The 11,797-nt window shown below is 43.3% G+C and overlaps 1 long non-coding RNA gene across 1 annotated transcript; it reads right to left on the reverse strand.

Moving 5' to 3' along the window:
• Positions 1-515: 515 nt before the first annotated feature.
• Positions 516-9,308, reverse strand: LOC128790227 (uncharacterized). Its single transcript, XR_008431666.1, has 3 exons — positions 9,230-9,308; positions 5,364-5,453; positions 516-823 (listed from the first exon to the last, which is right to left on the reverse strand). It is a non-coding gene; the product is annotated as an uncharacterized LOC128790227 (long non-coding RNA).
• Positions 9,309-11,797: the final 2,489 nt, after the last annotated feature.

Here is an 11,797-nt window from a genome sequence, read left to right on the forward strand (position 1 = left end):
GTTTCTTTCAAAGGCTTGAAAGTGATAGTGTGCATAGTAATTCCTCTCCATTGTGGTGTATGTAACGTTTATATTCATGCTATGCTTGCTGAAGAACTGCTGGCTGTGGTCAGCAGAGAGGCCTGTACACATGCCTTTATCCCAGCAGCCTCCTGGAGTTCAAACAGTATGGAATCCATGTGTGGGGAGCAAAACACCAACTCTTATGTTAATGAAGATTACAGGAGGGATGAAAGCCCAGCTGCTCACCCACTGACAGCGACTGGAGGATTTTCTCTTACAGCAGCAAAGTACCCAACTATAGTCAAGTTTCATCAAAACTTTCTTTACTATCCATTTCAGAGGTTTCACAGCTGGGCTGGAAAATTTACATGGAGATAAACTCTTCAGTCAGACCTCAAGCAAATGTAAAAATGGCTGTTATCTTTTTTTGAAAGCCCCAGAGATGGAACTACTAAAGCAGTGCAAATACACATATGAAAATCTACCTATTTAGAGAAGGTACACATACAGAATTGCACAGAATTCAGAGAGTTAATTTATCCCAGCTGATAAGTTAGATTGTGGAAATGAACACAACTTTTATCTTTGAGCACTTTTAAGCCACATTGTATCAATTTGAAGCAAAATAATTATTTTCTGTTAAATTCTGTGAGATGACTCAAGAAGTCTGTAGAGAGGTGATCAGTTCCCATTCACTTTCAGAAGACTCTTCCCCCAAGGATTTGAAGTGACAATCAGCAGCAATGGCAGTTCTTCCATCCCTTCCTCCATCAGTCTCCTCCTCAAACTTCAAATTGTAAGATTTTAAACACTGCTATTGCTACAAGTGAAGAAATAAAAGCCATTACTGAAGTATCACTTTTCAGACCATTCATCAGTCCTCAGTATATCTTTGGTCTGGGAAAAAAAACCCACCTACATTAAATCCTTTTTTCCCCTGACCTTTTGTTTTCAAAATGCTTGATAACAACATCCATTCCAACATCCATCTCAAGAATCCCTTGAAACCTGTGAAAATCATCTTGCTGTATTAGAGTTGGACACTAGCAGGAAAATGGCTTGTTTTTAACCTGTGTATCCTCACTGGCTCCACCCTGAGCTAACCGCGATCTCCTGAGGGTACCATGGTGGCCCTGCATAGAGCAGGCTTGCAGCCTTCACCTGTGAACCCACGGATCTGAAAACTGGTTTCACCATGGAGAAACCAAAGGTTTCAGAGGGGCTGGGATATCTCTTTCCTCACTCCAGTTGGCCCCTCCAAGGAAAAATGGTAGCCCACGGAGAAACTGACAGCACTGCCAACGTGCTACCTAATGTGAGCATTAAACCTGTCTTAAATAGAGGAAATTAATACCAAGCACCTCATTTGAATGGCATCTCATTTGGGAGAAAGCCAGGAAATATAAAGGTTGGTTTGCTCTGCTCATCACTCACATGACTGTGCCTTTTGTTTTTCAGCCTGATGAGAGGCAAGGATAGAAAATCAGCCCCAGCTCTGAATTTCCTGGCTTTTGTCAGTTGATGTTACACCCATGATATTATTCGAACAGGGGGTTTTGTGTGTAACAGATAAATGTCGACAAAGCCCTGTCTAATGCCTTTTAGGTTGCTAGGAAACCTGGCTCTGTAGCCACCACAGAAATATCTCTGGCTAGGGGATTAGATAAGCTCTGACTTGTTTTGATTAGGTGAGCTTTATTGCAGAAAATACAGCAGCATGCTTGACATCGTAAAAATATGACCTGCTTACAAACCCGGGGCACAAGGATCACTTATTGCTCATGTTGGCATCCATGGGAGGACACTTCGAATACTTTTCTAACCCGCCAAATCACTTCTCTCCAGAAAAAGCCACACCTCCTAATTAAGGTCTCTTCTGGTGCCCTGGGAATTGGGGCTGCTGCTGCTAACACCACTGTGTTAGACCATACTGAGGTGAAAAGTCATTTTCAGCCTAGCTTAATTTCACGTGTCAGGAGAATGGGGGTATTTGTGGTGTGGTGGGCAGCACAGATAACTAAGAATTAGATTACCTGCCCTCTGCTCTCAGCTCTGCAATTTAATGATTGTGCTTTGAAAATAAATTTGAACGAGTTGTACCTGTGGCAGATATTTATGCAACCCCATTAATGGAGGAGCTAGAGGGAGTGAGCCTCTCTGCTGTTGCTCATGGTGATCCAAGATCTGCTCAGGGGAGCTCAGTCTCTTCCCCCTTCTGACCCTGCCTATGCTGGTCTAGGCCCTGCCTTTGCTGATAGGACATCCAACAGGCATTTGGGGAAATGGTGGAAGCTCCATGCCCTCCTCATAAGTGGTTTCCACCCCTTACCTCTTTACTGACAAGAAGTTTTTGCCTTTTTCTAACTTACTGCAATTCAAGAACCTTGCTTCTTGTCTTGCTCACAGCATATGTAACAAACAGGTTATCCCTTCCTCTCTGCAGAGCCTTTTATATGTTTGAACACAGTTCTCCTTTCTTCTTCAGTCAACTTTTCTCTGAACAAAACAACCTAAATGTTCTCCATCTATTCTCACAAAGTATATTTCCCCTAAGCTCTTTAATTCCATGATATATTATCTGTGAAAGCAGGACAGATATTCTGCAAGCTATAAATGAAACCAACAATATTGAGGTGAAAGCACCAGTCTGACCACATGCTCAGTCATGCTGTACCTGTAAGCTATGCAGTTTCTGTCCAGGTTGCTGGCAATAGTTTGGGATCATATTATCTGCTCTTTAATCAGGAAGGCATTGAGACAGGCATCTGGAACAGTCAAAGACCCTGGGTTCATGCTGAGGTGTGAGTAGAACGCAGGAGGCTGAGTTTGGTCGAAGTTCATGTTTACATATTCACATTTAATAAAGTACACAGCTCAGTGTTATACTCTTGTATGACAGATGTACACTGTATCAGTCAGAAGAGAGAACTAGCTGCATTACTAATGAAGTTTAAAAAGGCTCTCCCTCAGTTCACACCAATTACATGAGAAGTTTCATTCACAGAGAATGTGTAATCTGTCCATAATCACAGCATTTTAAAAGAAATTTCTGCTCATCAATCTATCTCAGGTAAAGCTATTACACGAGCTAAAATATGATCAAAAGGGTGCAAACAATCAGGCTCTTTCCAGCTAACTGGGAAAGCAAGTCTCAGAATAATGAATTCTGTGCTGAGAACACTGCAGCTGAAATGTTTCAGTTGGGAGAGCTCGGTACAAACAGGTACTTTCCAAACCATTCAGTATATAAGTTAATATTAACATTAGGCACTGCACATTTAACTCAACAGTCTAAGAAGCTGGTGTGCTCCCCTGCACTCATGGCTGAGCCTTGGGTTTGTGTACTGTGCTCAGACACACCAGTACGTCCTGTGACACTGCTATGAAGGAGACAAAAAGCCCTGTTTACACTGTCTTTGCAGCTCACACCTGGAGCAAGCCCTGGCTCCCTGGCAGCCTGTACGGCATGGCCTGTGTCCCTCGGGAACACACAAACCGTGACCACACTGCAGTGCTCTGGGAACAAACCTGGCACCTTATCAGCCTCCACTGCAGTCTGCAACTGGAGGTGAGCATCTCCTCACTCTCCCAACACCAATGTCAGAATGCACTTGCCCCAGGCATGGCAGATGACCACATCAGCATCCTCCTTGTGAGGTGACCAAGCCAAATAAAGGAGCGCAGAGGCTGCTACAAAAGCAAACTGCTTGCTTCTGCTCTGACCATGTCTGCTGCCATTGCTTCCTCAGTACACCACGTCAGTCCTACCACAGAAAACCTCATGCACTGGGGTGCTGACAGAGCCAGATCAAACTAGGGCCATGGATGGCCACACACAGATGCCTGTTAGAGCCTGTTTTGGCCAGATGGTGTTTGTTGCCCCAATTATATTCCTGACTCTTAACTGTCAGCCAAGCTGTGACACAGCAAGTTGTTATATGAAGTGCTTGCTGGGTCTGGATGTCATTGTTGGCAAACAAGGGCAGGAGGCTGCTGTTGGAAAAGGCTGCTTGTGTGTGTGTGTGTGTGTGCGTTAGCAGTACCCAAGGCAGTGTGTGTGTGTGTGTGTGTTAGCAGTACCCAGGGTGAGGTGAGTTTCTTGTCCTGACCCCTGAGCTGCCCACCTCTGCTGGAGAATGGCTGAATCACACAGCGTATCTTTCCTAAGCACAGCTGTACCTAAAAACATCCTATTGCTCTCATTTCTTCAGTAAGTACAGCTCAGACAAGATACCTACCAGAGCCACAGGCAATGCCAGAAGCATGGCTTCATGCCTAGGGCCCCTCCACTTGTCCTGAGCATGGCAGTGAAGATAGAAGGGGTGAATGAATGGCCTCAGAGAGTCTCATCTGTTGCAAGGCTTGTTAAAGTCCCAGACCTCTCAGACCCAGCAAGATGCTCAAGTCTAGGTGACAGTGCAACATAGAGCTTAATGTTATGGCACACAGGTCCTGAGCCAGTGTATTTCATGATAGATGGAGGCATGTCAGCCAAGCTGCTCCAGTATAATCACTGGCACCACATCTCTCTACATGCACAGCCTTTGTTTGGATGAATATGAAGTCAAAGTACTTACTGCTGCAAGCCAAACCCACAGCATGAACTAGCCTCAGTTATGTGACGTGCAGATATCCCAGAAGTGCTGAATATAGCAGCCCTGAAATACTTTTTGCACCCAAAAAGCTTTTAGATTCTTTTATTCACAAGGTTCAGTAAAAATCCCAAGCAGTCAAATAATAAGAGGATTGATACAGATCTCCCCAGGTTTTCAGGCCAACTGGGAGGCTGGTAAGCACAGCTGAGTGAGATTTGTGTGCCTAAGTCTAGGGACATTGGAGAACATTCTTGGGAGGAGGAAGTGAACACGTCCTGGTGTGTGTAGGTAGTGTCTGGGGTGTGCAAATCCCTGAGAACAACCCTCTCAAATGCACTTAACTTTGTAAACAGAGGTAGCTATTTAGCTTGCTTCAGCTGGGCTGATATGGTTGCATGTAGATGATTGGGAGACAAGGGCCAAGTGCCATCTGACTACAGATGGACTACATGGATGCACTCAGTCATGGATTGTGTTCACAAGGTCTGAGAGGAACAAGTACAAATTTTGCAGCTGTACTGTACACATTAGTGGTTTTGGCAACTGTGAGCATGCTCTTACAACTCTACAGATGACAGCAAAACATGCATCTCAGTGATACAATGGGCTCTGCTCTATTTGAAAGGACCAACATGACCAACTGACTATACTGTTTGACATATCCTCCAAGAAAATAAAAACTCCTTGGATTCACAGACACACAGAAAATCAGTGTTGCCTGTGTACTGTTGATGTGTTGCTGTCACAGCCTCTCTTGAGACTTACCCAAACAAGATGCCAAGCACTTGCTCCCCCATTTTTCCTCCCACTTCTTGTTCCAGGGATGAAGTCAAGAATTATGTGAAAAATCATGGGCTGAAATAGGAACAATTTACTGGAAACAGCAATGAGATAAGAAAATGAACAGTAACAGCAACAATATTAATAAGAAAAGTGTGCTAAAAAAGAGGGTGATTTGCATGCAAAATGCTCATTAAACCCAAGTTGGCATGATCACAGCCAGTGGCACCCCACCTCAACTTCTCTATCTGCCACACTTGCTCCCAGCTGGAACCCACACCCCTTCTTCTCAGAAGTCCATTCTCAGGGAGTCCTTTTCCCCAGCCCATGACATAATATGGTATCAAATAATACAGTGCCTTGGCCGTATCCTCCCACTGATTTGGGCCAGAACCAGAGCAGTTTCCCCAGACTCTTTTTGAATCACCTCACCTAAAGAGTCAGGCAGCAGAGATTGGCTGTCAATAAGGTCACAGCATTAAGAGGGGATGTCCCGTGCCCGCTGTTCAGCTCTCCCTTCCCTGAACCAAGTACATAAACATGACCCACTAACAGACCACACACCTTCCGTACAGTTTTCACAGCTCCTAAAGATGGCATGTGACACAGAGTAAATGGCTGAAGTTCAGCTGGAGCCAGTGAAAAGTTTGCCCAATTTAGAAATGGAGTTCTCATCAGGGACACTAGCCAGACCCATTTGCATTTGTGAAAGCATATCTAATTTGCACACTTTTAGTGTGTCTGCTATCACTTTTGCCATAAGGCTGAAGTTTTTAATGAGATTAATGATCCATGGGTCACTGTGACCAGTGATTGATGAGGTTCTCAGCAAAATCAATTTACTGTTTGTTTCCACCAAGGGTTGCCGCCATCCTTCTGCATCCCAAAACAGGTCACAATTAAGACGATGTAGTTTGATCTGGTTTTCCCTGACCAGACACTTCAATTCAGTGCCTGCAGCTTGTTGACCACGGTTTTCCAATAAGCTCAAGGGAGCCTAATGGTAGCAGTGTATTAACCCACCAATTCCAATTTGCAGTATTGGGTATCAGGATATGCAAATGAATTAAATTAAATCTTGTTTTCAAAGGGTATCATAAGGTGTCCCTTGAGCTTTATGTGCTTTTGGACATAATTTGATACATTAACATTTAATTTCTGCCAGGTGGGGTTCACCTTCCTCTGAGGTAAAGAGCTTACAGAGTAACACAGAACTCATACCTTCCTCCTTCCTCTGCTAATAAGAAATACAAGATCCGGTTTCTCTCTCCCTTCCCCCACTGCTTTCCTCCCACAATGTTTTATAAATCTGACAATAATGCAAAAAATAGTTCTGTATGGCTCTGTTGTCGCTCAGGGACTCCCAGATTATGTTTGCTACCTTGATGTGCCGGTGCAGTTGGGAGCTGAGCAGCAATGCTGATGTTACTGCTCTCCTTCGAGCCCATACTGCCCTGGGACAGCTGCTTTACCTGAATCCAAACATAAGAACAACTAAGAGGAGATTTTTGCCCAGTCATGGACTTCTGCTGATCACCTGCTGGAATGGGATTTGGGGATACTACCCAGCCCAGTGTGAATTTCTGTCACGTGTAGGCCCTCAGGACAGTTCATAGCCTTGCAGCTTACCACTCAATTTAATTAATGAAGTTCCAAGCGACAGGGGACATAACAACTGCCAGTATTTAAGATCACAGGTTTTAAAGGTCAATAGGCACCACTAGCCTTCATTATACCAGAAGCCAAAAAATTTAATCCACTAAATCCTGCCTCAAATTCCTATCTTGTTGTCAAGCTGGAGTATATATTTTTAGGAGCTGCTCCAAATTCGGTCTACAGGTTTTATTTTAAAGAGGTATCCCACTGAGTTCTCTGTACCCCTGTAACTGTCCTTGTGTGCAGCACCATGTGAGACACACATCTCCATTCTTACAGTCGAGTTTTGCTTAAAACATGGCTGGTTTTGGTTAGAGCAGCATTATTTGCTGAGGGTTGCCAATGTCTTCTGCCTTGCTTAAGTCATGGTTTTATGATGCAAATTAGACAGATAATACTGTCTGTAAACCATACTGCACGATCAGATGGCAGACTAAGCTTAGTGAGATAGAGATTTCCTTTTTAATTAAAACTGCAACACTTTTGTGTGGTGGATTAACACTGAAAGGGTCACTGGAAGAAGTGAATTAAAGTAGGATCTGAACAATGAGGAAAAATTGCTCAAAAATGGCCATTAACAGCATAACAACTATGTCACTTACCAGTGTCTTCCTTGCAGGAATATTATATTATGTTAACCCCTACCATTCCTTAAAGGTAGTCAAATGTCATCCTTGTTTTAGTTGTATGAAATTCTGATGTGGAAGGTTAAAATAATAATGAAACCATATCTGTCTTCTTTTGTCGTAACCTTCATCTTGACAATGAGACTTTGCTTTTGGAAGCACCTGGAAGCCAGGACTCCCACCAGTTCCTGTGGGAGTCAAGAGATTTTTTCAACAGCTCCAGAAATCCAGCCCCAGTAGGTCTTTTTAGGTAAATCATGTTTTTCCTTCAGAACATGTGCACTCAGCAGTTAAGCTGCCATATGAACACCGAGCTTTAATTCTCACAATATCCAGTCCTTCTGGCCAGCTTGTCCCAGAAGACTGTCAGTAAGCAGTGCTGCAACAGATGTCACACTTACACAGATATATCCTGGCTTTTCAGTGGAAAGAAAATTTCCTTTTCCCTAAACCCTACCAAGCCACAAGTTCTTGATTCAGACTGATGCAAGCCCACTTTCACATAGGCCTGAAGATGAATTTCTCCTTATTAGACTATCTTTGCTGTTCCAACGAAGCTGAGTGTAATAGATGGTTAAATCCAAACCTAAAACTTGCATTTGAATTCTTTTGCTAAATGCTCTGCAATTAGACATAAGCTGAGTAAGGCAGAGACTGCAGTACTGTATCACCAGGAAACATGTAAGGAGAAGAAATCTGAGCCATCCTTGTTTTACAAAAATAAAAAAAAAAAAGAGCAGCTGAGATACATACCTGAAAAATACAAGAACTAAGAAGTCCTGAATCAGCTGTTCACAAAGAATAAAATTATTATAATCAAATTTCCACATGCATATTTAGAGACTAGAAATGCAATGCCTAACAATTCTTAAACAAATACCAGCTTTCTTCCAGAAAAATTGTCTGTTAAAAACAACAAATCCAGTGTGGTTACAGATATTACAAAACAGAGCAGCTATTTGGTATTAAACCTCAAGAAATAATCAAATATGTCTGTGCTGTCACAGAAGAAATAAAGAAAAGGAAAAAGCCAAACCGGTGTGGGGAGGGGGAAGGGAGGGGTAGGAGGGGACAAAGGAAATTAACTGAATCACCTATAATTTCCTCAAAAAGTGACTTAATCCTGCTCAACCTTCTGTATGAGACAACCTATAGGAAAACCAAAAAGCCTCTAATACTCAGGCTGCCAGGTCCTTGAAAGGCAGCAGAATTTAATTTAAATACTTCAACAGCACACGGCATCCTCAGCCTTAGAGAGGGCCTCTAGGCAGAGGCAAGGTTAGTTTACAACAATAATAAATAAAATTATGCTTACCCCTTCAAGTACCTCAAAGGAAATTAATTTTTAGGTTTTTAGAGTAACCGTAAACAAAAACCACATTAAGCAGTATAGACTACATTTGAGACTAGTACAAGCAATGCTATCCAGATATTCAGGAATTGGATAGATAACCCTAAAAGGCATGTTTTGCTGCCAGCTCTCCTTGTATCCCCCGTTACAGAAATCCAGGAGATTGCAGATGCAGGCGAGCTGAGGGAGGACCCAAGTCTCCACCTGCGATTACCTACCCCCATCACTTTATGCCAGTAAACTCTGCAATGCAGCAGTGAGTACTCTGCACTCGGGAAAGTGTTTGCTTGTCTCTCGATGTCTGTGCCAGTGAACGTGTGCAGGCAGCAGGGAGCTTTAATAAAGCAAACTCTGCAGCAGACTGCAGAGCAGGCTGATTAACAGTTTCGGTGGTACTGGGGAGCGTGGCAGAGAATTCTGCCTCCCCTCCTCCACCCAGCCTTAAACCTGATAGATCAAAGCTTTGACCAGCATCAGGTGGTTAAAACACAGTTCATTAACTCGTGGTGCTTTCTGCCTGCTCACCATAGAAAGGCTGCAGGAGTTGCTTAGGATGATCACATATAAACAGTGTTTACTGGAGTTCAAAACAGCTTGTCTCCTTCGTGCCAAGCCCGCCCTTTAAAATGATATTAATTAAGAAAGCAGCTTTAATGCAACAGGGAAATGGCATGTAATCAGTGATTATAGCAGCAGGCAAGGACGTGATTTACCAGAGATTCAGTGAGAAGGGGACAAATGCAAGACCTTGTCTTTCCTTACACAGCACCACGCAGAGCTTTGACCTGCCCCACTCCCCCTCCCTGCTTTCCAGGTCCCACAGGTGGCATCTGCTTCACACTGATGTCTCTGAGGGAAATCTGAGTTAGGGAGAGGAAAACAGTTTTCTTTCTCCTTCAGTAACAAGTCAGTTGGGGAAGGATATGTGATTCCCCAGTCCGGTTTGCCCAGACCAAAGGCAAACAGGATGATGCAGTGACCGAAGGATGCAGAGTCACAGTCACCCCATCTGTCCCCATGGACCAAAGCAGGGAGCTGCTTGGGCTCAGCACCTTGAGGTGGAAGCAAGCCCTGACAGGGTGGAGATGCTGGGTGCAGGCAGGGCAGCAAGGGGCAGCCTGCAGCATGGAGCAGGACCAAGGACCTAGTGCAGGGAAATACTCAGCAGGCAGAGAGTGATCAACAAGCAGATTCACTCAGCTGTAGGTTGTTTATGAGAATGAGATGGAAACCAAATTAATAAATTGTCCCAACTGCTATCCCCACACTCCCACTCACTGTATTTGCTCTTCTCCATTCTGTCTTTGCTCCTGCCCTCCCACATGAAAAAAATAGTTATTTGTTTATATTCCTTGCAGTCCTTTATAATGCCACTACCCGGGTTTCTGGGCCAAAACCCCATTTTGCAGCTGTAGAATATGCAGCTTGGAGAGGCAGAGTGACTCAGTTGGGATTTTATAGCCAGCCCACATCAGAACCAGCTTTCAGTACTCATCTTCTTTGGCTCCTAAAATGAACCTTCTTCCATCAGCACCAGAACTTTCCACTGCAGCTAAAGGTACCCATCGCACTGAATTTGCTATCTTTAGTCCCTTGGTTGGATATTTGTTTCTTTGTTCTTCAGAGTCCTGGATGTTGCAGGAGGTAAAGCTGAGTGTGTACTATTGTTCACTTCAGCTTTGTGCTGATGAAAGAACAAGTACAAAGGAAGGAGAGAAGAGGAGAAAAGGGGGCACCTTCTTGTATAAAAAGCTCTGAAATCCCATATGGAAAAACTCTATAGAAGTGAATAAATGTGATTCTAAAAGCCTATTGAATTTAAGAGAGAATGATCTCATTCCCACATGGTTTTCAAACACCATATAGACTGGTGCAGTCTTTGAGCATCTAGGGAAAAGAGATGAGACTATTTTCAATGCTATGGATTTATCTATGTAAAACTATTGCTTTAATTTCCACTAGGTACCTTATGGGAAAGGCCTAGGGAAAAGGATAAAAAGAGAATTAGGAAAGCGACTTTAGTTGGTTTGTTTTGAATTTTGAAGTTGTTGCAGAATAGCAAGCAATACTATTGCTTTCTTCTGATTCTCAGTGATGTTGTATTTGTTTACTTTCTTTATAGTTTGGGGTTTTTTGAGGCAATTGCCACTACAGTGTTGGGCAGGGAGTTTTTAAAATAGTGTGAATGCTTTCCTAGATGTTTTTTTGAGATGAGTGGCTTGTCTAAATCTTTATCTTCACTATATGGAGGAGGCTGTGGTCAGGGGAAGGCAAAGTTGGTGTTCATAATAATTCATCTGCTGGATGAAAAAGGAGCAACTGAAACAATGGTATAGATTATATGATTTAATGACCCTTAGGGGACAGAGAGGGCTGCAGAAGGCAGCATTACAAAAAGAAGGCCTTTTCCATGTAGTTGTTGTGGGAGGCACAGGCTGTCAGTCTGCCAGAGAGAGCCACAGCTGTACCAGATGTGTGGTGATATAAGCACAATGAAATTCAACATGGCATTGAGGTAGGCTAATTTTTCCACTAGGAATTCAGAGAAACTATTCCCAAATTCTCCTGCACATATGTGTGTGTGTGTAGGTATGTTACATAAAAGCAGTTTTTATGCTGGATGCCCAGAGGAAACATTAAATGACTGTGTGCACTGCTCATGATGGACACTAGAGAGCCCAAAGGCAACTTTTCTACCATAAATTTATGTCAGTTTTTATATGCTACAACATCTGGGTCCAAAACTGGAGCTAGCAATCTAACAAGACAGCTTGGTTATGAGCAGT

This window comes from Vidua chalybeata, chromosome 6, assembly GCF_026979565.1.
Source record: "Vidua chalybeata isolate OUT-0048 chromosome 6, bVidCha1 merged haplotype, whole genome shotgun sequence".
Taxonomy (NCBI): Eukaryota; Metazoa; Chordata; class Aves; order Passeriformes; family Viduidae; genus Vidua; species Vidua chalybeata.